At 41.9% G+C, this 26,296-nt stretch overlaps 1 long non-coding RNA gene across 50 annotated transcripts; it reads left to right on the top strand.

The window, feature by feature from the left end:
* The first annotated feature begins 413 nt into the window (after positions 1 to 413).
* LOC123071922 (uncharacterized) lies at positions 414 to 11,920 on the top strand. Of its 50 annotated transcripts, XR_006434636.1 has the most exons (19): positions 414 to 1,254; positions 1,340 to 2,484; positions 3,542 to 3,624; positions 3,895 to 4,016; positions 4,914 to 5,092; positions 5,203 to 5,371; positions 5,471 to 6,984; positions 7,468 to 7,553; positions 7,698 to 7,780; positions 7,885 to 7,945; positions 8,186 to 8,487; positions 8,978 to 9,154; positions 9,242 to 9,280; positions 9,399 to 9,567; positions 9,655 to 9,693; positions 10,085 to 10,151; positions 10,519 to 10,790; positions 10,871 to 11,035; positions 11,616 to 11,920. It is a non-coding gene; the product is annotated as an uncharacterized lncRNA (long non-coding RNA). The 50 variants fall into 50 exon arrangements; XR_006434644.1 differs by lacking the exons at positions 7,698 to 7,780; positions 7,885 to 7,945 and having other exon boundaries at positions 5,471 to 6,642; positions 6,915 to 6,984; positions 7,468 to 7,501; XR_006434631.1 differs by having other exon boundaries at positions 5,471 to 6,642; positions 6,915 to 6,984; positions 7,468 to 7,501; positions 7,698 to 8,487.
* The last annotated feature ends 14,376 nt before the right edge of the window (positions 11,921 to 26,296 follow it).

Here is a 26,296-nt window from a genome sequence, read left to right as displayed (position 1 = left end):
TCTTATTGTTATTTCTATCAAGATTGTGTTAGGCCTTGTCGCTAGCTTTCCAACAAACTTGGTTTCGTTGAATTCGGAGTCCGTTTGCAAAAGTTGTGGCAGTTTTGGTGTTCTGAAAAGGTTGCAGCGGTACTACCATGAATTGGAGTGGATGTAATTTTTTACTACCGCTGCAGAGCGGTACTACCGCGGCTCCTATCTCTACTCCTAATGGAGCATTTGGTGAATAGTTCGCGTGGTTTATTTTCGCTGATTTATTTTCGTCATCCTCCCACCTCCGTTTTATTTTCGTTCGTTTTATTTTCGTCATCCTCGCACCTCTGCTTACTCAGTACCCTCTAAGCGAAAAAAAACCCGTCTTGAACTGGCAACGTGCGAACGAGCGAGCGAGCGGGCGAAGCCTCCAGGTGCCCTCGAGCGACACCACACCAGATCCCCTCGCCGTTGCCCTCGCCCTCGCAGCCGCCGCCGATCCCCTCCCCCATCTTCCTCCCTCAAACGCTAACCCGTCTCCGCACCGCGACCGCCACCTCCCGTCGTGGCCGCCCCCGCCACCTCCCGCCGCGGCCGCCGCCTCAGCTCCAGCCGTGGCCATCGCGCCCAGATCCAGCCACGGCCGCCGCCCCCACGTCCCACCGCGGCCGCTGCCCTGCGTGCCAACGACCCCTTCCCCCGCCGCATTACAAACTCCCTCGGGCACAAGGATTTACATCGGCACGCTACCAGGAAGGCAGCCCACGCACGCATCGTCCCCCCATCTCTCTCGTTTCCTCTCCCCCAGCTCTAGGGTTCCCAGCCCCACTGCACCGCCGCCACAGCGCACAGCCCCTCCCAATCTCGTTTCCGATTTACCTCCTCTCTCCTCCCGTCACGGCCCTGAATCATCCCCCTCCTCCCGCACTTCTTCGTGCGTGGCCGCCGGCCTTGTCGTCTTCACCGACGGGAGGAGGCGAGTAGCAGCCGCACCAAGCGGTAGCAGTTGATTAGGCCTTTGGCCAATTGTGTATGATTAGAAGCCTTGGCTGAATGTATTTGCGTCTTGTTTTTTGGGCTCCTATGTTCTCTTTTGATTAAGCCCACTGTGTTCTCCTCTCACTAAGCCCTTGGCTAATTGTGTTTGATTAAAGGCCTTGGCTGATTGCATCCTTTTTATTATTATTAGATGGTCTACTCCCGATGATGTCATCCTTTCCAGTGGAGCGCGGGAGCGTCGTCGAGAGATTCGTCAAGGAAAGTGACCTGTTGTCTCATCTGGTGAGCATTTGTTTTCATTCCCTCCTTTTGTTTTTTATACATATATAAATACTAATCATGATGTGTATTTATTGTTTTGTTTCAGCTGGCCAATCCTCTGGTTTGGCGGTCAGTTTGTTGCGTGCTTCTCCTGTCCTGAATTTGGGGTCTTGTTCAGTGGCTGCTGAACCTGCTTTCTTTGTTTTGAATCCGAACTTGGGATCTTCTTCAATGGCTGCTCAGTCATTCAACCGTTTGTCTGGAACTTTTCATTTGTGTATGTTGTCTTCCTCTTACCTCTTCTTTTTTCCAGTTGGTTAAATCAAATAAGTTTAGGTTTTCCCAAAAAAGCATTTCTTACTTTTTTTGATACAGTGAGGAATTTATGTTGATTTGAATAGAAAATTTGTCCTTCAAGAGTAATGAACAAAAAGGGCAGCCGGTGCATGTAGCTCCCGCTTGCGCAGGGTCGGGGAAGGGTCTGACCACTTTGGGTCTATAGTACGCAGCCTTTCCCTACATTTCTGTAAGAGGCTGTTTCCAGGACTTGAACCCGTGACCTCATGGTCACAAGGTAGCAGCTTTACCACTGCGCCAAGGCTCCCCTTCAAGAGTAATGAACAATCAAACAATTTTGGATTGAGCTAAACTGTTACAATAGAAATTTTTTTATCTCTTATTCTTATTATTAGCTAACATCCTTATGTTATGGGACGAGGGAGTAGTTTATAAGGTTCTGTTTATAAACTTTCTGTACTCAGTTTATAATGTTTCTCTTATTCTATTATTAGCTAACATCCTTATAAATCAGAGATTCTGTGTATCATCACAGTTATAAGCACATACCAAATTTAGCTACATCTTAGACTTATCTTCATACAAATTATATCCTTTTGACTTCAGGTACTTATGTATTGTCGAAATCTGGTCATTTGTATTCTTCTCAGAAACTGCATAATGGCACCTTGCCGTTCTTTTCAGTTTGTCTCCTTATGATCCCCGCTTCAATCTTTCTACTTGATCTACATTTTTTCCCATGAGTTTAATTTCTTGATTTTGATTCAGATATTCAATAGTTGCTGGTGCGGGCAATGGACATTCAGACATTCCTATATTTTTCTGTACTCTGTTCTGTATTTCATTTAATTTGTATCTTACTTTTTCCTGTATATATATGATGCCTAGGAGAAGTGCACTGTACGATGCATATCGGAGAAAAAGGCGCACTACAAGTTCTCCTGCTACTAAAAGGTTATATCCTCCGTTTTGACGTTGTTGGTTATGGCAGATTGCACTACATAAGAATGAGCTAAATAAGTTAATTACCATTCTCTACAAGAGTTAGTGCTAGCTAAATCATAATTAACTTACAGTAGCGCGGTGGCATGGATGAAGGCGAAGAGAGTACATAAATGGGAAATTATGTAGATTTTGTTTTCGGCTTCCAATATTATGTATACGGTTTCTTTTCCTCCATCTAATTTATGAATATATACTATGTAGTATGTACAAGCAAGGAGATGAACAGAGAAATCAGTTAGTGTACAACATCACATCATACTTTTTCAGTGAATTAACTTTAGGTTCCACAACTGTTTCCTCTTGAATATTTGTTCAATTTCCGTTTTACTTTCCAGTATAAACTGTAGTAAATGAGTATTATCCTACAAATTATATGTATGAAGAAGTATTTACAAAGTTCTCCTCTGCGTAGAATTGAAAATATCAGGGCATTGTTATCGTTTATCCTGTTGTGCATTGAGTGCAATTCTGTGTTACTGAACAATAAAGTTGAAAATTCTAATTTGTGGAGAAATGTTTGTTGTATAGTACTTAAAACTCAGTGCAAATCTGATTTGAGTAAATAGACCTAAAAAAGGAGGAACAAGTTTAAGGTGTTCCTAAATTTATTCAGTTATGCTTTTGTGCTCCGTTATTGTTAGTGTAACTACTCGTTACAGAACATTTCAGTTTCTTTTTTAAAATGACATTTTTTTATCTTATTCTGGGGCACCCAGTTGATGAGAGAACTGTATATGCTTTGCTCTTTTTCAGTTTGTGCATAACTGTTCAGTGCCCTATTGTGCACTAACAAAATTCAGTGTAAGTGTGACTAAGTAAGTAAAGTTAAAAAGGAATATGAAATTTGAAAACAAAATAAATAACTTTATTTTTTATAATTTGTAAAAAAGTGTTTGTTATAGTGTCATCTATCAAATAAATTGGTGCAAATCCGATTGAATTAATGGATTGTAGCTTGGCAAACTTTTACAGAAAATGAACAAGGCTACTCTGAATTCCTTTGCAGAAGTTAGAGCTGCAAATTCAATGTTCAGGGAAGCCAAGATCGGTTGATATGAAACTGTATCTCCTGTTCAAGATACTGTCATGGTAAGCTGAGGTGTAACCTAACATGTAGGTAACGTGATTTTATAATTTTGATGTGCTGAGAGATTTTGGTGGAGAACTGGAGATTGGTTGTTTTGGGGCATGTGGTTCGTGATTTGGGAATTTTGAAAGGATTTATAATAGTTGTTGATTTGTTCTCATTGATGTTTGGCTCTTCTGATACCTGGCACTCATCTTAGAATGATGATTTACGAGGGAAATGCGAGGCTAGAAAGTTTCACAATATTCTCTTTCTTTACTTTAACTTGGTAGGCAACGGTGGAAAGCTGCAGAGGACACATCCTGAATTGGTGTTCTTTGCAATGCCCTGGTGACCGGCGCCAGCAACACGCTACGGCCCGCCGGTTGCACTAAACGGCAGCGTGAACCATCTGGTACAGGACTTCAAACTCTATTCTCATCGAAGCTTCTATCAAAAAGTTTATAAAAGCTTTTCATGCACTAGCTCATCGATTGCCACATTGAATTTGTTATTTGCAGGTTAAGGGTTAGTTTCACCTACTGTCTGATTAACATGAATGCCTTTACCATGGATTATAGTAATCTACTACTTTAGTCATTGTTTTAGATTTTGCCTTCATGATTAATTATATGGATGATGCTTAGCTGTAGCCATTATGCCTGTCATAGTTCAAGATTTTAAATTTTTTATTCATGTCTGCCGCACAAAGGGGATGAAATGAGTTCTGCATGTCTTCTCTTTTTGTAAAGTGTCTACCTGAGTTCTTTACATGGTGCGTTGGTTTTGTTGCAAAATAAAAATATATGTGCATATCGTGGATCTTGTCATGTCAACCAAAAACAACTTCTTCTTAAAAGATACATTTGTTTCAGCTTGATTCGAATAGGTTTCTTTCTTTTCATATGCTTGCCTCAAACTACAATTTACAAAGATCATTTTTAACGTTCATTTACTTTTCATTCACTTACTAAATATGCTTCAAAGCTAAAGATGATAGCAGCAGAACTAAATCCGTCTATAAAGCACTCTATCACCACGGCTTTCATTCAGAAATCTATAAACATGGTTCTTCGATCAATACATTTATAGCCTTGTTCACGATTGTTTCTTGCCATATCAAATGCTTATATTAACCCTGTAATTTACTGATGCATAAAAAATAATACTTAACTACAAGTTTTATCTGCCTGACACGATTATCTCCAGAACATAGACCATATATGTTTACTCTCGTTGAATCTCTAACAACCATATTGTCATACTTAGGTGCTCAATTAATCATGTTATCCTGATAAGTCTTGATCACCAGTTTAGGAGTAGCGGCGCAGAAGACGATGACGTGGCAGAGGATGGATTAGATTGTCCCTATCAGTGCGGCAGCAACTGGGTTGTGTGCGCAGCCGGGGTCGAGGAGGAAGAACCGCTGCTCACGACCTCGCACTACGACAGCGCATCTTCTACTATCGCACCTGTGGAGTCCTAGATCTGGTCCGTCAGCCTCTCTCCCTCCAAGCTCCCAAGATAATGATGCATTAATCTCGTCCTGATCTTGCTATTTATGTATCTCCATCTCTCATTTGTGTTCCTTCTATTTGCAGGGATCGTCGGAAGCAAGTGTACATCTAGGGATTTATTTGATTTGAAATGTATTATGTTAGCTTAGCCTACTCTGTTGATGTTGGTATGTCAGGCTTTTATATTTCAGAAACATGGTCATTGCAAATGGCAATGTCGACATGGAGGAACGAACCCTTGAAATCGGGATGGGTATGCATTTTCTTTTTAATCTCCATATGAGTATCTTCACATCAGTGATAATCTGGTGAAGATAATGCACACCTTCTAACTGTCCTCTTGGTATTGCAGAGTACAGGACAGTTTCTTGACTTGCTGCTCCTCTTGTGATTCTTGATAAAGTGAATTTGCAGGCATTACTTCCAAGTCACAACCTGCATATTTTAGAAATTTGTTGGGTAAATATTTGAATATGGTGCTTTTCTAAGGAGGTATACAATTTATCTTTTGTGGAATGAGTATTGATTTGCTGATACCCGTAGTTAGCATACAGAAGAGGCTGCTTGGTTGTCAAAAGAATTTTATTATCTTATAAAAAGTTCCTATATTGGGATTTTGGAATAAAGTGCTTCATTGGAAGTCCGTAAGCAAAAGTTTGGTACTGCTTCATTGGATTTCAGTGAGGTTATGATATAGTGCCAGACTGCCAGCCTTAGTACTACTTGTTTCATGAATGCTTCTACATATTTCTAGGCCGTGCATTTCTATGTTTGATTACTGTATTTTGTCTCAAACCCTGCTTTACTTGTATCATTTGTGTTGTATGTCATGGAACCGGAACTAGCATTTTGGACAACCATTGGACAATATTGTATATTCCGACTTCAATTCCATGCGAGTACCGAACTTGGCATTGAGAGTCATCCCATGGAACTAAGTTAGCATTTATCTCTGAAACCAGAACATATAGTTCACTACTGAAGTAGCTACCAAAATTTTGCAAGGCGTTGGACCTTTTCACATATGTTGTTGATCGTTTCTTCTTTATTGGTGTACGTTTGGCTGATTCTGGCGAGATGTGGCTCGAGCGGATGTCGTTGATGTGACAATGAGAAGATCCTCTCTTTGAGCCCTCTCCCTCTCGTTTTGCCTCTCATGCTTCCTGTTTCTCTATTCTCAAGGGAGTTTCACTGGTTCTTTGGAGGTTTGTGTTATTATCTGTCTCGTTTAAATGACCAAAGGTGTATGGGAATTTCTATGGAATGTCACTCAAGGAGGGTCAGACATAGCTCAAAGTTGAGTGATATCCTCATGGCCAACAAGGATTGATCCTAATTCAAGATTGAAAGTTTTGCTTTCGTGCGAGTGTCATATATATACATGTATTGTTTCTTGGGCATTGAAAGTTAAGGAAAACACTTTTTTGATTGGTTCAGCGCAGCTTGCCATTCGTTGAGATTTGTTACTTCTGTTAGAAAGCTTCAGTCTGAGTCTGCGCCATAATTCCTAACAATTCAATGAAGGTCTGGCTTTGTTTTATCCTTTTCTATCGCTTCATATTCAATGAATTCCAAGATGTATTAGATAACTATTAATAGTTGTAGATGTTGCAGGTTGCAGATACTATTTAGGATCATTTAGTATCCAATGCTTTCATTTTTCTCAATGCTACTGAATTATCCAATACAAAATCTAGGGTTCATTTACCAGCTACACCATGTATTTGATTATTCACTTGCTGCCAATAAGTGTCAATTATACTAACATGTCCTGAACTCTTTTGCTTGGTCACCAGAAGAGCAGTGGGTGAAAATGTTGGCTTAGAAATTCAGAACATCAAAGAAGTGGTCGGGGGTCTGGTCATGGTATGTAAACACTTTACAGGGTCAGTCTGGCTTATCATTTGGACTTGATTTAATGATATGAACAATGGTGCATACATATCTCCAGAATATAGTTTCTTCAATGCAGCGTACGTGTCTTTTACTCTAGCTTTTGTATGCTAATACTTCCACAAAAAAGTATGGCCATCTGTGTATTGTACATTATAATGTCTGATTATTTGTCAGACAGGTTGAGAGCATAAATGCATCATTAGTCCATCGATCCAGTGTGATTGCTTAGATCCAGCCGGGTATAGCTTGCTGCTAGCGTTATACTATCTAGAGCATGTTCTTTTTCTCTTTGTTTAATTGAATAGCGTAATACTATTGTTATCAAGAAATATGAACAAGCGACATTGTAGATCTATGTCTTCCATGTTCCCACACTGATGTTCTTTTGATATTCTTCCATTTACACCAATCTACTTGTTGGGTGATAATCTTGACAATCATAAAACCTTTCAGGTCTGCCTATCTATTGATGGTGATTCTAGCAAAGGTAATGATGCAGCAAAAATGATGGGAGCGACTCTTCTCGAGATATCTTGCAAGTTTGTGCCCGCTTTTCCAGAATCTGAGAAACAACAACTCATGAGTATTTTGTTGTGTTTATTATCATAGCGGACACCACACCCGCTTTTCCAGAATCTGAGAAACAACAACTCATGAGTATTTTGTTGTGTTTATTATCATAGCGGACACCACAATTCTAAAGCTATTAGGACTCGGGAGATGAGTGCCTGATGGTACTGTTGCTGCATGTTGGGCAGCCGTATCAGTATGGATCTGCTGTTTTGGGCTACAGCTAAGCTTTGCTACTGCTCTAAATTGCAGTCTTTTGACCAACCGTGTTACCAATGATCAATATTTTTTTCCTTCCAGCATTGCCTTATTGTCTCTACTCCGGCTGCACTGTCAATTTTGTGGTAGTCATTTTCCAACAGTGAGTAGTGCTTTCTTTTCAGAAATGAGCAGTGTGTTGTTTGTGTGGGTGCACATTATTTAGAATCTTATTGTCGTTGCTTTCAAAATAAGTATCATGGTGCCTGGCCACTTATTAAGCTCATAATTTGCCGTTGCTTTCCACTTTGTTTATACAGATGTTTGTTCGTGCAATGCATTGGAATTAATCATGAAATAATTTGCTTAATATTTCGTTTTCCATTCCTTGTTTGGTATTAAGATACAACAAGCGAACAACGACATCAGGTTGTCGGCAGTAGTGACATCAACGGATGGAGGGTGCGAGTGCTGCAACTCCGGCGGGATGCTAGAGCTCGTGGTGACATTTACGGCGGTGTGCCTGGGCGCCATGAAGGATGGATCTGGCGCCGCGACCGAGATGACAAGAGGACCAGCTGAGGGGGGCTCGACAAGGCGGCACTGCCAGCCATGCCGGTGTTCGAATTCAAGACGGGGCCTCGATGGGTTGTTACTTGGTAGCTGCTGCATACGTGTTGCTTCATTGTTTTGCCTTACTAGAAGGTGGGTGCCTTACCGATGCTTGATGGTTAGCCATCGAGTTCATAATAGCTTGCTTCAATTGGAACCGATATTGTTTTGACATGATTTGTAGATCATAATACTACTTGCCTTTTGCATTTGCACCTGTTAATGTCTACAATGTGATTCTCTTCTAGATAAAGTTGCATTTCTGCTGCTTTGATCTATTGAAAATGTCAGTCAAAGCACATTGCTTAGTAAAAAAAATACCTTGGAAGGGGCGTGGCCGAGCTTCCGCTCAGGCGGCGCGCCAAGGGCGCGTCCTATCAAAGATTATTATTTGAGCATTTATTTATTATTATTCTTTTGCCTTTTGCTATTGCTTGCTAAAGGCACATGCATACACGAATCTTTCCTCGTGCCATTGTTTCTTCTGCAAGCACCTAGCAGTGTAATTTGATGAATCAAGTAAGATTCTGCTATTTGGCCCAAAAAATTATCTAATGATACATTTCCCCTTTCCTTGCTATAGTTCCTTTCAGTCAGCTAAATGTCAATATGTTGGATGATGTTGTGGAGAGGGCCACCGAGAGGGGGTTTGCATTGCCAAAGTCGAAGGTGGCCATTGCCTTGACCTGCCTGGACCTCTTGACCTTTAACAACGCTCAAACAGGAAACACATGTTGGAGGAGGAGACCACAAGCTAATTGTAAGCATCAACTATTTGTTAGCTATCAATCTTGTCCTTTGAGCATATATACTTTATTTCTTAAACCATTATGCATGAGCTTTTTAGGATGATTTGGATGAGTGGATCAGAGGACGACATGAGCAGGTATTTCCATTTGATCATACCCAAAATGATAATGTATACACTAACTTAAGATGATGGCTCTTCTACTCTGCTAACATAACATGCATGTGCTTGTGTGGAGTGCCTCCAAAATTAATAGCTCAAGTCTCTCAACACGCGGATGGATGATGTTGTGGAGAGGGCCATCGAGAGGGGGTTTGCATTGCCAAAGTTGAAGGTGGCCATCGCCTTGACCTGCCTAGACCTCCTGACCTTTCACAACACTCAAACAGGAAACACATGTTGGAGGAGGAGACCACAAGCTAATTGTAAGCATCAACTATTTGTTAGCTATCAATCTCGTCCTTTGAGCATATATACTTTATTTCTTAAACCATTATGCATGAGCTTTGTAGGATGATTTGGATGAGTGGATCAAAGGACGACATGAGCAGGTATTTCCATTTGATCATACCCAAAATGATAATGTATACCCTAACTTAAGATGATGGCTCTTCTACTCTGCTAACATAACATGCATGTGCTTGTGTGGAGTGCCTGCAAAATTAATATCTCAAGTCTCTCAACACGCAGATGTGGAGAGGGTTCTCCTAGCGGTCATTGAAACTGTGATATGCATTTCCTTGCTCCCGGCTCTGATCAAGTTTGTAGCGTCTGGGAATGTGCATATGAAAATCCACATGTGCGATTTGGCTGTTATATTTTTTCCACACTGGTTTCTAGAGATGTTCAAGTTATCTCATATACTATATCGAATTATAATGGATAAGTTAGTGTACATACTAATTTGAAGATCCTTTTGCTGTCATACACATATTACTGCAGGACCATAGCGGACCATTGCAATGCGGCAAATCAAATTTCAATACTCAACACACTTCTATGTGGATTAGTAAGTTGTTTATCTACTTTCACTTTTAAATTGCTTGTTAAGACACTTGATTCACTTTGTGCCTCTTACTTTAATCTTGCTAAGTGCATACAGAAAAAATTCTACTTGCCCCTTGTCATGCACAAAATCGAATAAACCTTGCAAATTAGTTTACGCAAATCTGGTCCTGTGGTTAAATATTATTTGGTCTATGAAATGAGATGAAGTTTTTCCCTAGAATATATAATGGACTGAAAACAAAACCCAAGATGTGGCAATTCAAACACCCAAAAGAAATTACTTGCATACCTTGTTGAGATGATCTTTTTAAAGTTTCTGCGTTTATCTTTGGTATCTTTGGTATCTTCAGCCACAATACGACCTGCAGGAAGACCACAGGTGGAGTGTGCTTGGACGGCAGCTTGGCCGCCAGCTGCATGCCCTTCTAGGCGGCCAGGCAGAGATTCTTTGCCTCGGCAACCGCCTTGGCCTAGAGCCATGCCAGGTCGTCGTCGCCGAGGATGGACGCCAGCAATGACATCGATCTCTGTGATACCGACGAAGTTGGTTGTGGGGCGGGACCATGGCGGGGTGGCATGAGGCCATGGTGGGGAGAGGACATGGGCACGAGGCTGTGGATATCGAGCTCCTTCTTTTACAGTAATCGAATTTTGAGTTTGCAATGATTGTTCATGCCTAATTGGCAATATATATTCACAACAAATTATTTTTGTTGTCAGACGAAGGGCATGACGGATGGCACCAGCGGAAAGGTGAGCGCCGGTGGAGATAAGCGAGAAAAGGAGTAGCGCGAGGCGGTAGGCAGCCTTGAAGAGGATGAGTGGGGCCGCTGCTGGGGGATGGTCCTAGGGATTTTTGAATCAACGAGAGCAGTGTCGGCCCAGGTATCTTCTTCCATCTCTAGATCCTAAACTATATATCTCTCTAATCTGCATTGACACGCAGTAGTGCCGGGTACAAGTGTGTGGCTGCTCCAGTGCGATGAACAGTGCGATGAAGTTAACAGCTCTTTATCCTTATTCCTCTTATTCATTGTGTATTTCCCCGTTTTATACATGTAACAATGATGAATAATGATGAACTTAGACTTGGTGTAAGGAGAGTCATTCTGTTTCCTTGAACAAAACAGCCTTCTATCCTTATATTTATCCTAAAAGCTTTCAGACGATACTCACACCATATGATTCGTTGAAGCATAGAAGTATTTTTTTCACATCTGCTACAATCCAATATTTGTTAGTTAATCATATTCTTTATATTCGCAAGTAGTATAAAGTTGCCCCAAAATTGGTAATATGATTTTGGATTATACATTATATGCCGACAAGGAGATTAATGCTGCCCAATAAACTAGCAGTATGAAATAACCCTGCATATATTTGTTGATTTTTAATTTCAGCCTTTCAGTCCAACTAAAAAATTTATTTGTACAATATTTACTGACTTTTACCTCTTGTTTTGCAGGCTATCTAGAATGATTGCATGTATTAATGAAGTAGTCCACGTTAGGTGGATTGGCTCAAAATGGAGAAGCATGATTGTATTAAGCATTTAAGCTCTAAGCAATTTAGAATGTCAATGTCTTGGGGCTCCCTTGCAATATTTCAGAGAACTATATTTTTTCAGACATTTTATATTGCCTCACGATGTTTGGGGGATCTGATTAGGTATTGTTTCTCTATATATCTATCCATCTCTCCATTTTAGTTGCTAATAGAATAATGAACAATTGATAGGACTAATCTTATAGACTTGTTTTCTCCTCAATCCGACTGTGTATACCGAATTAGGCTTTTCCTTCGGTCGGTTTATGTCAGAGTTCACACTACAACACACATTTCCTTTTGAGTCTTATGTGAGTTACTTTTGAACCGATACACCAAATCAGGCGTTACACCGCTCAAACAAACTAGAAGAAAATCATCAATGGATTTATCACAATATTATAAAAATACAAATAAATGTATACACAATTTTTTAACAATAAATGTTATCAAAGATTGATGTATTTACCTCTCCAAGATAGTAACATGTTCTAGAAGATGTGTTTTGTTGCAGTAGTACCTAAATGGTTAATTGCATGTTCTAGAATATAGGCTTTTGCATATTGCAATCAAGTTCTTTTTTTTATGGAATTGAGTTTCTGGTTGTAACTTGTTCGAACATTTGTTTAAAGGGAACAAAATACTCCATGTGTTTGTCTTCAATTAATGGATAATAACAATACACTTGCTTTTGTGAGATGATATCTTAAGCATAAATAATAAAGGCATTCAAGTGTTATTATCATTTGTAATGCAGAGCACAATAAAGAGTTCAATGTTTTTGTAGCCCCTTCTTTATTTTGTGAATCAGATATGATAAGTCTTTCTATTATACGGTCGATTTTTTATCGAAATACATTGCAAGTGAAGGGGATTTTAAATCATTTTTTTGTGTTATTGGCTATCTTTTCTGTCCATATTAAATTCGATATGCAACCAGTATAAATTTTACAAAGCCCGTGGCAACGCACAGGCTGTCTACTAGTAGCGGTAGTACCGCTCTGGACCAAAAACTCATCCCAAGTCCCGTGGTGGTAGGCACGGATGTATTTTTTTAGTACTGCTTGCAAGCAGTAGTACCGCGATCCCTAGCGGTAGTACCGCTCCGGCGGTTCTACTGGCCTTTTGCCTCCTCGCTGTTGTTTTTCAAAGGGCTTCTACCACCCTAGCGGTAGTACCGCTCTGTGCGGGCTGTGAGGATAACGGTTGGATTTTTTTCCTCACCTATAAAAGGGGATCTTCTTCCCCAATGGTCCTTATCTCTTGAGCTCGTGTTCTTCCCCCATTGTTGACCTTCTTCGAGCTTGCTAACTCTCAATCCCTCTAATGGTTCTTGCTAGTTCTTGAGGGAAAAGAGAGAGGAGATCTAGATCCACGTTTCCACCAATCACTTCCTCCTCTAAGTGAGGGGAACCCCTTGGATCTAGATCTTGCAGTTCTTCGTGTTCTTCTTTCGTTCTTCCTCTCATTTTCCTCCCTAGCATTAGTTGCTTTGGTGGGATTTGGGAGAGAAGGACTTGGGCACTCCGTGTGCCCTTGCCATTGCATTTGGTGCATCGGTTTGAGTTCTCCACGGTGATACGTGGAAGTGAAGTTTGAGAAGCATATTACTCTTGGGTGTTGTGGCACCCGAGAGCTTGTTCCTCTTGGGTGCCTTGGCACCCTAGACGGTTGGTGTTGTTCAGAGCTCAGTCATTGTGGTGTAAAGCTCCGGGCAAGTGTCGGGGTCTCCAATCAGGTTGTGGAGATCGCCCCGAGCAATTTGACGGGTAACAGTGACCACCCCCAAGGGTTGCCAAAGTGTACGGGTTCAGTGACCGCCCCCAAGGGTTGCCATTTATACGGGTTCGGTGACCGCCCTCAAGGGTACCTTAATGGAATCACGACATCTTGCATTGTGCGAGGGCGTGAGGAGATTACGGTGGCCCTAGTGCCTTCTTGGGGAGCATTGTGCCTCCACACCGCTCCAAACAGAGATTAGCATCCGCAAGGGTGTGAACTTGGGGATACATCGGCATCTCCGCGTGCCTCGGTTATCTCTTACCCGAGCCCTTTACTTATGCACTTTACTTTGCGATAGCCATATTGTTTCTTATCATATATCTTGCTATCACTTAGTTGTTTATCTTGCTTAGCATAAGTTGTTGGTGCACATAGGTGAGCCTAGTTGTTGTAGGTTTTGTGCTTGACAAATTAACCGCTAGGTTTATTCCACATTTGTTCAAGCCTAAATCATAATTATTTTAAAGCGCCTATTCACCCCCCCTCTAGGCGACATCCATGATCTTTCACCCATCATCCAAATATACAAGCCAAGTTCTATAATGAATAGTTCCCACTAGTATATGAAAGTGACTAAATAGGAGACTCTCTATATGAAAAACAAGGTGCTACTTTGAAGCACAAGTGTGGTAAAGGATAGTAACAATGCCCCTTCTCTCTTTTTTTCTAATTCTTTTTTTCCTTTTTCTTTTTTTCCTTTTTTTCCTTTTTTCTCTCATTGTCCGAAGTCTCATCCCGACTTGGGGGGGGGGGGAATCATAGTCTCCATCAACCTTTCCTCAATGGGACATGCTCTAATAATGAATGATGATGATCATCACACTTCTATTTACTTATAACTCAAAAGAAATAAGAATTACAACTCGATACCTATAACAAAATATGACTCTATATGAATGCCTCTGGCAGTGTACCAGGATTTTGCAATGATCTAGCATAACAACGATATCAAAAAATGGACAATCCATGGAAATATCATGCTAGCTATCTTACGATAATGCAAAGCAATATGACAATGAATGCTCAAGTCATGAAAATAGAAGCGGTGGAAGTTGCATGGCAATATATCTCGGAATGGCTATGGAAATGCCATAATAGATAGGTATGGTGGCTGTTTTGAGGAAGATATAATAAGGCTTACATGTGATAGAGCGTATCATATCATGGGGTTTGGATACACCGGCGAAGTTTGCACCGACTCTCGAGGTGAGAAAGGGCAATGCACGGTACCGTAGAGGCTAGCAAATTGCGGAAAGATAAGAGTGTATAGTCCATGGACTCACATTAGTCATAAAGAACTCATATACTTATTGCAAAAGTTTATTAGCCCTCAAAGCAAAGTACTACTACGCATGCCCCTAGGAGGATAGATTGGTAGGAAAAGACCATCGCTTGTCGCCGACCGCCACTCATAAGGAAGACAATCAATAATAAATCATGATCCAACTTCGTAGCATAACGAGAGACTATACATGCATGCTCGGGAATCACAAACCTTAACACCAATATTCTTACTAACCACAACCATTTACTAGTACCTCCCATATATTATCATCTCTATATCGCAAAACTATTGCAAGGAATCAAACATATCATATTCGGTGATCCATAAGTTTCATGTAGGATTTTGTGACTAATGATGCAAATGACCAATTCTTGCTGACTCTCTAAATAAATGGAGTATAAGTGAAGCAAGAGAGTTTAATTCTTTCTACAAAATACCATGCTATAATAAATATAAGTGAAGAAAAAGAGCATTCTAAAAATAACAGTTTTCTATGTGAAGAGAAATAGGCAATCCAAACTTCAAAGATATAAGTGAAGCACATGAAGCATTTTATAAAGCCATACTCAAAAGATATAAGTGAAGTGAAATGAGCATTCCATAAATCAACCATGGACTATCTCATACCAGCATGGTGCATGAAATAAAAGTGAAAACTAAATGCAAATAACGCTCCAACATTTACACATATCACATGAATGAAATGAAGACGAAAACATACCAATACTTGTTGAAGAAAGATGGGATGCCTTCCGGGGCATCCCCAAGCTTAGACGCTTGAGTCTCCTTGAATATTTACTTGGGGGGCCTTGGGAATCCCCAAGCTTGAGCTCTTGCCTCTCCTCCTTCTCCTCATATCAAGAATTCCTCGATCTTTGATCACTTCGTCCACACAAAACTCAATAGAAACCTCGTGAGATACGTTAGCATAATAAAGCAAATCACTACTTTAAGTATTGTTGCAAACCAATTCATACTTTGTTTTTGCTTTTTAGCTATTGTAACATAACTTTTCCATGGCTTATAACACTGATAAAAATCGATAGTTTCATCAAAACAAGCAAAACAATGAATCAAAAATTCTAAAAAAATTGAACAAAATAAACATTTTGTATAGCAAGACTGTGCAAAAAGTTTCAGAAGCTTTTGACATTCCAGTAAAAATAAAAATTCACGCGCTACAGTCAAAGTTTCCGTTTCTGCACCGTACATACCAACAAGCAATCTAATCATCTTAAAGGAAAATCTTGGTGTATGATATAATACAATGGATTTGCACAAGGGGGTAATTATTTTTGTTGAAAAATTTATGTAATTAAGATTCACAAAGTTTCCATGGGCATGAACAAAGTTCAAGGAGCTCCCCCGCTTCAACAATGCTCGTCTCTCCCACTTTCACTTTCCTTTTTGAAAAGTTTTTAGGTTCCCCTCTATATTTCTGTTTTGTTTTTAAACTATATAAAAGCACTCAACATAAGTAAATGACTCTCTAAAACTTTTGAGTTGTCTCCCTGGCAGCGCTTTCTTTAAAGCCATTAAGCTAGGCATAAAGTTCTCAAGTAATGAATCCACCCGGATCCCAAGGTATATCAAAGCCAATTTTAATTAACAATGATTTGGCATTTAGTAGTGTGCACAAAGCAACATGTATCATGCAATGACGAAGTCTAACTCTCTTCCTATGCATCGGCATGTCATAAAAGAACAATTCATGCACATCAAGTAAAGGCCAATACATAGCATAAGCAATTTCTTGCAATTCTATCGTGTTGGAAACATAGAGAGGCAGAGATGCAATTACTCTCTCATAATAATTGCAAGTAGGAGCAGCAAGCACATGCATATTATACTCATCAAAATTATCATGTGAAATATAAAAGGCAACCCATCAACGTAATCCTTAATAAGTACAAACTTCTCCAATATAGTGTAGTTTGGAGAATTCAAAAACATAATAGGACTATCATGTGTGGGTGCAATAGCAAAAAATTCATTCTTAACATAAGGAACACTATAGCAAGTTCATCTCCATAAGCATAATTCATATTGGCATCTTGGCCACAAGCATAGCAAGCATCAAGTTCATCAAAAAGGGATATTTCAAAAGAATCAAAGGGGTCATAGCAATTATCATAGCATTCATCCTCTGGTAAGTATGAAGGGGAATTAAATAATATATGAGTTGAAGAGTTACTCTCATTAGAAGGTGGGCATGGGTAGCTAATCCGCTCTTCCTCCTTTTGTTCTTCGCTCTCCTCCTCATCTTTTTAATCCAATGAGCTTACAGTTTCATCAATTTCTTCTTCCATAGACTCCTGCAAAATATTAGTCTCTTCTTGGACAGCGGAGACTTTCTCAATAAATATATCAATATCAGAATTGTATTTATAATTTTATGGCAATATTTAAGGATGGCAAAATTTTGTCTATAAACATCATCATCAAAAGCTTCATACTTAAAAAACAAAGATTCAATTTCATAAGCACCCTTAAAAGCAACAAATTCTTCTATTCGTTCCACATCATAAGAAATCATATATGCCATTAGCATAAGAAGCTAAGGTTTCATTATCATGAAAAGGGAAGGTGTGGAGCCTTCATCCTATAGCAACAAATATAATCATATCTCAAGCATAGCTCCCGAGCATACCAATGCAACATATGAATTTGATCCCCTAACAATTTCCCTTTATGAGTCAAGCGATAATACCTAAAGTATTCACGTTGATCCAACGTTACTCCCATTGTATAGTTGAATGGGGTTTTCTCAGGATTATCAAAGTAGTGCATAATATCTTTCACATAACAAGCATCGAGGGTTTTAGGAGGTTCCCCATCTCCATGAGTAGCAAGTACACCTATTTTTTTGGTGTTTCCTGTTCCATATCCATAACTAAAGATAGAGAACAACTTAGAACAGAAAATAAAATCTACTTAGTGATAAAACAAAGAAGCACACATGAGAATATTCACCCCACGCTATTGCTCCCCAGCAACGGCGCCAGAAAAAGGTCTTGATAACCGACAAGTATAAGGTATCGTTTGTAGCCTTCTTCGGTAAATAAGAGTGTTGAACCCAACGAGGAGCTAAAGGTAGAACAAATATTCCCTCAAGTTCTATCGACCACCGATACAACTCTACGCACACTTGATGTTTGCTTTACCGAGAACAAGTATGAAAACTATTTTGCAAGAATAAAACTACTAGTAGTTTGCAAGAATAAAACTAAGAATAAATTGCAAGGTAATAAAAGTGGATAGCTTTTGTCAACAAGAAAGTCATTTGTCCCTAGGCAATCGATAACAAGTAGCGGTAATCATTCTTGCAATTTTATATGAGGGAGAGGCATGAGCTAACATACTTTCTCTCCTTGGATCATATGCACTTATGATTGGACCCCTAGCAAGCATCCGCAACTATTGAAGATCATTAAGGTCGTGAAACCCAACCATAACATTATGTATCAAGTCCTCTTTACTCCCATACGCCATAACCCACTTATCTGCGTTTAGGCTGTTGTCGCCCCCACAACACCGACAATAAGTAAACCATGAACATATTGCAACACCCTACAGTCGGGGCCCCTCACATTTGCACGAGATGGAGGGCACCGTAGGACATCACCATAAATAAAATATACACTCATACCAACCAAGATCACGATTAACCCATAGGACAAAACGGATCTACTCAAACATCATAGGATAGCCAAATATCATTGGGAAATAATATATGGAGTTGAGCACCATATTTAAGTAGAGACTACAGTGAGGAGAAGGGAGGTTACACCGCTGCATAGAGGGGGAGAGAGTTGGTGTTGACGGTAGAAAGATTGTTGATGTAGATAGTCGTCACGATCCTTGCCCCAGCGGCACTCCGGCGCCACCGAGAGAGAGGGGGAGAGAGCCCCCTCCTTCTTCTTCCTTGGCCTCCCCCTAGATGGGAGGAGAGTTCCCCCTCTGGTCCATGGCCTCCATGGCGGTGGAGGGGCGGGAGCCCCTCCGAGATTGGATCTCCCTCTCTGTTCTCTTCTGTTTCGCGTTCCCCAGATCTGACCCTTCACAGTTTCTTAAATTCCAAGATCCGTAACTCCGATTGTGCTGAAAATTTTACACAACTTTTTTCCATAAATTATCTTTCTTGCGCCAGAAGAAGGGCCCCAACGGACTTTCGAGGAGGGCATAAGACACCTGGGCGCGCCAGGGGGTGCCCGACGTGCCCTGGTGGGTTGTGGTCACTGTGGCCCCTAGTTTGCGTTGATTCTAAGTTCTGAAAATCACATATATTCCAAGATAATTCTGTGTAAATTTTTATTGTGTTTGGGCTTCATTTGAAATGGATTTTCTATGAAACAAAAAACATGCAACAAACAGGAACTGGCACTAGATCAATAGGTTAGTCCAATAAATCATCTAAAAAGTTGCCAAAAATATGTGAAAGTTGTATAATATTGGCATGAAACAATAAAAAATTATAGATACGACGGAGACGTATCAGCCGCCACCACCCCGCTGCCAGATCCAGCCGCTCCACCGCCCTCGCTGCTGGTTCCGCTACTGCTCCGCCGCCGCGCCGCTGCCGCCAGATTCGAGCCGCACACCTACCGCTATGCCACATCCGCTTTTCCACCGCCAGACTTGACCTTCTCACGCCACACAACCACCGCCCCTCCGTGACCAATCCATGGCTCGATTCACAGCCGTGTTGTCAGCCATTTGAGCTCCTGCCGCCGCATATCGACCTAACGACTCTTGTCGCTCGGCCGTCGGCTCACCTGCCGCCGCGGCTCGGTCTGCCGGCATTCCTCCTGGCTCTCATTGCTCGGCCGCTTGTGCTCCTCCCGTCTCTTTTTACATCTTCATTTGCATCATCAATTGGAGTTGCTCTTTTACATCTCCAATGTACATCATCTGTGGGAGTTACCTCTTTTATGGAGATGTAAAATGCACCTTTTGGAGATGTAAATCTTTACCTCTCCTGTTTTACATCTCCAATTTCAATTGGAGATGCTCTAAAGATAGCTTTCGGGTGAGTCATGAGACATGTCATGAAACATGGTTGAACAAGATGGGATTTACCCCTTCGATACAAAGAGATATTCTCTGGGCCCTCTCTAGTGATCAAATTCAGAAGCATAGTCGACTTGGGTTAAGAGTTAACCCGTTTCAGAAATCTGTATCACGGTTTCAAGAAGAGAGGTCGAGATACCATAAGGGTGACAAGTACTCGCCTTGAGCTCGACAACATATATCATGAGGCAAAAGAAATGTTGCGCATGACACATTGTCGAGGTTCATCAAATGAATTTATGCATGCATGGGAGTTGCCACATTTCGCTAGGAGGCACTACCACCTATCGACTCGGGTCGTGTCCATGTGTACACGAACCTATAGGGTCACACACTTAAGGGGCGGCAACCCATCTCGATTGGATCCAAGTGGAAAGTGAGTGTGGACTCCTAGTAGGTCTCGGGTGTTGAGCCCGCCTTGGAGGTCTATATAAAGGGGAATGGGTGCACCTTTTAGCGTTGATCTTTTTCCTCCCACCACGGTCATCGCCATCACTCCCCATGCCCATATGCCGTGCGACCAAACCTAGCAGCCCGCTGCCTGATGCTACTCCCCGTACATGTGGATACCATGGAGGCATCACATCTATAGTGTTTGGATGAACTGTTCGGGGGATCCGCGAGTAACCGTTTGCGGGAGATCGACTAAGCGAGGAGGAGGCGACTCTGATTGGTTACACACGGCACCAACTCTACTTCCTCCATAGTGACTGCGCATCTAGCGGTATAATCTGTACATGTGACCTATCTCCGGTAGTATGTTCTTTGGTTGTATGGTATGAAATTTTATTTGGCGCTAGAGTAAATATGGCGTACCCCCACACATACATGGCATAATTGCGTATAGGTACCATGTTCAAATATCCATAAACCTTATCCAACTGTATCTATAGTTAATACTCCACCTCAAGATCGCTATATAGGGTGCATTTGAGAGTACTAAGTAAAATAGAGTATTGCAATAAGTATGATGTTGCGATGGCGATAGTATATTGTCTTCGCCCCATGTTCGAAGGACAACTACACAACTAACTTTTTATCCTTAGTGGTAGTCGCACGATGCGAGCCTTTTTCACTTTACTTTACCGCGGTAGATTATTTGCAAGGTTAAACCCAACTAACATATATAGCTCTTTTTTGATCATTTGTATAAACATGGCCAGTGCAAAACTAATAGATTGAAGAGCATATGTGTCTATAAATTATGCAGCAAAGAACTCAAAAGAATCCAAACATAATCATATATAGATCTGATCATCAAGCCACCTCAACAAACACACCAATAAATATTACATCAGATGGAACACAATCATGTAGGGCAGCTCATGTGATCATTGTATTGAAGAACATGGAAGAGATTGCCGTCTAGCTATTGTTATGGCATAGGCCAAAGGGACTACTCACAGACGATCATGGTGGCAACACGGGGATGTAGATGTCCACCTGGTTGAACCCCACTCCGTTAGAGTATAGAAAATTGCTTCCAGACTGAATCGCGATGAAACAGAGGTGTGTGACAACGAAAAAATTCCTTGATAATATTTTCAGGGTTTGGGGAGTATATAAAGGCGGCAGAAAAAAGAGGCGATAGAGAGGCCTCATGTGGGGCCCACTCGGTCACCCCTGGCCACATGGCTTGGTTGCATGGGGCCCACAAGGGTCCCCCTAGTTGGCTTAGATACTCCGTGGAAGCTTCATAATGCGATTTTTTTTGCATCCCCCCCTCCCCCGCGTTTTTAGCCCTGCAAAATGGATTTTGTTGAAAGTCCAAAAAACAAGCAGAAAATGGTAACTAACACTGGACACTGGTTAATAGGTTAGTTAATAGCAATAATAATAATAATTGGTGACAAAACTATATAAAATTTATATAATAACAACACACAACAATTAAAAATTCTAAGATACGTTTATGACGTATTAGGGTGAACCTACTATGAGTTAAGGTTGCCTATGAACTAGTCTGACCTCGCCTTATAAAGGGGACGAGGCCTAGGGCTACAAAGAGACCTAGTAGACTATGACAGTTGAGGAGCCCTCCTCAAAATTGAAGGTATGCAAATTATACTCCATCTCTTTTGAAATATAAGGCACACATGTATCTAATATTTGCTTTTGATGAACAACCAGTCTATGGTTTTCCTAGATAAATTTGATGTCACCGAAAAATACTTCTTAATACAAATCCAATTTGTATACTTTTTTCATTATGTATCATGTAGTCCACTTATTATTGAATAAATTCTGGATCAAAGATAAAGTTTGCAAAGCATATGCACCTTATGCTTCTAGAGAAGTGGTGTATATATGAACATAAGACCATGGTTGTTGGGGATATAACTATTAGGTATGACCTGCCAGGAGGGGCCGGGTTATACCTATAAGCATTCTTGAAGCCCAACACTCAAGGTTGAAGACGGCGGCTTAGTAAGGGCCCAAGGCCCAGAGGCAACTTAAGGCCCGTAGTGATAAACTGCCATATAAGTGTGACTTGTATTGTAGGCAAGAAAGATTAAGAGACCGAGCCGGATACTGTTTATAAGCCGGCCGAGACTCTGTAGAGCCGCTGGGCGTCGACCTCTGTATATAAAGGGATGACCCAACGGCGGTTTAGGGCAAGTAACAACAACTCGAGAGCTAGGTCAAGCGATTTGCTCCCTGGTGATCGAGACATAAGCAATCCCACTCAAAACTGGATCGTAGGCTTTTACCTTCACCATAAGGGGCCAAACCAGTATAAACCTCGTGTCTCTTGTCCCGATTAACCCCTTCAAGCTTCCTAGTTGCAATGGCTCCACGATGAAGTCCATTCCTTAGGACATCTAACATGACAATTCCACGACAGTTGGCGCCCACCATGGGGCCAGCGCATGGTGGATTTGAGTTCTTGAAGGGCAACTTCGAAGGGCTCAAGGGATATGCTGTGGTCCGGATGACCAAGAGTCGTCGCGGCAAGCTCTACATCGACGATGTAGGCTGGGCCCCGACGCCGGCTCAATTGAGTACGGGTATCGGGTCCCCTTCGGCGGAATCCACGTCTTCATCGGCAAGATTGGTGAGCCGGGCCCTGAGCCGGACATCTACACCGACCTCGGCGAGACGGCTCGGCGTGCAAGACCCGCCCGGGCTCCGCCGGCTGTGAATCGTGCCTTCGTGGGATGCGTCCACGGAGGACCTTCTGAAGGATCTGCCTCTGGGTGGCGAGACGACCATCTACTCTGATGGTGAGTCGTCCACAGGTGAGACGAATTCGTTGTATCAATTGCAGGATGGCGGGCTTGGGGGCTGTTCCGATGGCAGCAGTATTCTGGACTGTCTTGAGCCGCCGAGCAGGGTTGGGATCTTCATGGCCGGCACACAACCTATCCAAGATTCCACAACTGCAGCAGCCATAACCTCCGGGTCAGCAGCAGCCGAGGTAGGAGGCCCAGTGTGCTCGCCGACTCAAGTGTTGATGGATCTCACAGACAAGCTGACCACCCTGTTAACCACCGCCGTCAACCCGGAGGATCAGGCTCATCATGATGCGGAGGATCTGGTCAGTAAAAGTGACGGTTGTGAGAAGTTCTCAAGACGGGCTCATGTACCAGCTCAAGAATTGAGGATGATTCCAACTACTTGGCCGTTTGTAGTCTGGGGGCTTGATATGGTTGGGCCTTTCAAAAGGTCCAAAGATAAAAAGACCCACCTCTTGGTGGCGGTTGATAAGTTCACAAAGTGGGTTGAGGCAGAGCCTGTCAGTAAGTGTGATGCAGCCACAGCAGTTCAATTTATGAAGAAGGTGATATTTCACTTTGGCTTTCCACACAACATCATAACAGACAATGGCACTAATCTGTCTAAAGGCGCCATGGAGGAATTCTGTCAACATGAGCATATCCGGCTTGATGTTTCATCAGTGGCTCACCCTCAATCCAATGGTCAAGCCGAGAGAGCCAATCAGGAGATCTTGAAAGGCATCAAGCCCCGGCTTTTGGTCCCACTGCAGTGGACGCCGGGGTGTTGGGTTGAGGAGTTACCCTCTGTGTTATGGAGCATCAACACTACTCCTAATAGATCTACGGGTTATACACCTTTCTTCATGGTCTATGGAGCCGAGGCGGTTCTCCCTTCTGACATCCCTCATGACTCGCCTAGTGTGGCGGCTTATGTTGAAGCAGACAATGAACAGGCGTGTCAGAATGATCTCGACCTGTTAGATGAGCAGAGAGACTTGGCAGCAGCTCGCTCGGTGATTTACCAGCAAGACTTGCGCCGATATCACAACCGCCGTGTTAAGTCCAGAACCTTTCAGGAAGGTGATTTGGTGCTCCGGCTCATCTAGGATCAAACTGATGCACACAAGTTATCACCACCTTGGGAAGGACCCTTTGTGGTTAGCAAGAACTTGAATAACGGGTCATATTACATTATCGATGTTCGAGAGCACAAAGACTCACGTAAGTCGGAGGAGGAGACCCGGAGGCCGTGGAATATTGCTCATCTTCAGCCCTACTACACTTGAGCCATAGGCTCCCCTGATGTACATATTTTTGCCAATGTATATATTATGATAAGTAATAAAGCAGGACCTCTGTCCTTATTTCCCTCACATCAAGGTAAATTTGTCATTATCATTGTCATTATTCCTTCACATGATCACTTGGGGGCTGATCACGTTTGATCCGGCTTAACCCATTTGATCCGACTTACGATCGTATTCGAATCTAGCCGTTAAAAATTATGTTCACTAGGGGGCTTCCTGTTCAAACATAGGTCGTATTCGAACCGAAGAGAACATAGCTGTCAGTACCCTTTTGATTGGCACACCGCCAAGCTCACTTGGGGGCTTCTTGATCGTATTCGAATCATAGCTTAACCCCTTTGGGAACCGACTTTGATCGTATTCGAATCAGAGTCATTAAAAAACTGTCAAGGTCATTAGGGGGCTTCCTATTCAAACATAGGTCGTATTCGAACCAAAGAGAACACAGATGTCGATACCCTATTGATCGGCGCAATGCCAAAGCCATTAGGGGCTACATGATCGTATTCCAATCCTAGCTTAAACCCCTCTAGAACGGTTCACTGATCGTATTCGAATCAGTAGCCTTGCCATTTTTTACTTCTCTTTCGATTTAAGTTGTTTTTGGACACCCCCTTGTTTTACTTGAGATTTTTTCTGAGGCTTACAACTTTTAAGTATGATTCCTGTAACCCGGCTCAATATTGATTGATGAGTCACCGATCCATAAGCATCATTGTACCTTTGAAATTATCAGGTATCCAAAACATCGGGGTTATCACCCTTACTAACCGGGTCATATAAACCGGTGGTGCAAATTTGAGAAGTCTTAAGCATAAGATCATAGTTGTGTTTTTTGCAACAAGCTAATCTATGATTGTTTTTAAATCCTTTTGACCCATCTGGTTGTCCGATGTCAAAGGATTTTTTGTAGTCTGTTGAAGAACAGTTTTTGAGCCCTGATCATGCATGAATGGATATAACCACGGTGGTTTAACAAAGCATCAACGACGTGCACGATGGCACAACCACAAAATAACATTATCTCTGTCCTATTACATGACTCATTAAGTCCACATAGTTCACATTGTTTTTTCCGCCCCAGGTATGAGCCGCCATGACAGGTTCACCTTCAGGATTGCCCGGAAGCGTCCGGGTTAGCCCTCTCCGCGTCTGCGCCCTGCTCCTTTTCCTGGAAGGTTGATGATGACTAGTCAATGTTGTTCAAGGCTTAAAATTCAGCTTCATCGTCAACAAGACCGGCCGGGTCAACTTCAGGAGCAAAGGTATGCTTACGGGGTGGAGGAATCAGACTGGTCACATTGTATTGAGGCGTTGGAATTCTTCAGTTCTCTTCATCGTAACCCGCCTGGTACTTGGTAAGATCCACTTCATTTGCTATCAAAGTCGCCACAGGGCGTATCTCTTTGACACATGCGAGAAAATCTGCGTCTTCAAACGGCGTGCCGTCTTCCTTCAGGTTTGGGTAACCAATGGCAATGTCCGCCGGGTCTAGTTCCGGTAACCAGGCTTTAGCCCGACTTAGAGCATTTATCGCTCCGGCTCTTGCAGATAACCGTCTCAGTTCATTGATCCGTTGCAGAAGAACCGAAAGCTTCCTCAAGACATGTGCTAGGAGGGTTGGCATTTCATTGGACACAGCCACCGAAGCAATGGTGCGTTGAGACCCGATGTACAGTTATTCCACCAAGGTGTACACTGCCTTCAGTTTTGTCAGCATGTTTTGGTTCAAGTTTGAGCTTCTGGGGCCTGTATAAGCATAATCAAGAGGGTTAGTTCCAGGCTTATGATCCATTACACGACTTACATATTTACACAATGATAAGGTGACTTACCAAAGATGGCTGAGACCATTTGTGAAACATGGTGCTTTAGACCAGCTAATTCACCAGTAACTTCTTCCAGAGCCGTTTCTGCTTTCTCAGCTCGCCTTATCAAC

Source organism: Triticum aestivum, chromosome 3B, assembly GCF_018294505.1.
Source record: "Triticum aestivum cultivar Chinese Spring chromosome 3B, IWGSC CS RefSeq v2.1, whole genome shotgun sequence".
Classification (NCBI taxonomy): domain Eukaryota; kingdom Viridiplantae; phylum Streptophyta; class Magnoliopsida; order Poales; family Poaceae; genus Triticum; species Triticum aestivum.
This window is presented reverse-complemented; position numbering and strand designations above follow the sequence as displayed.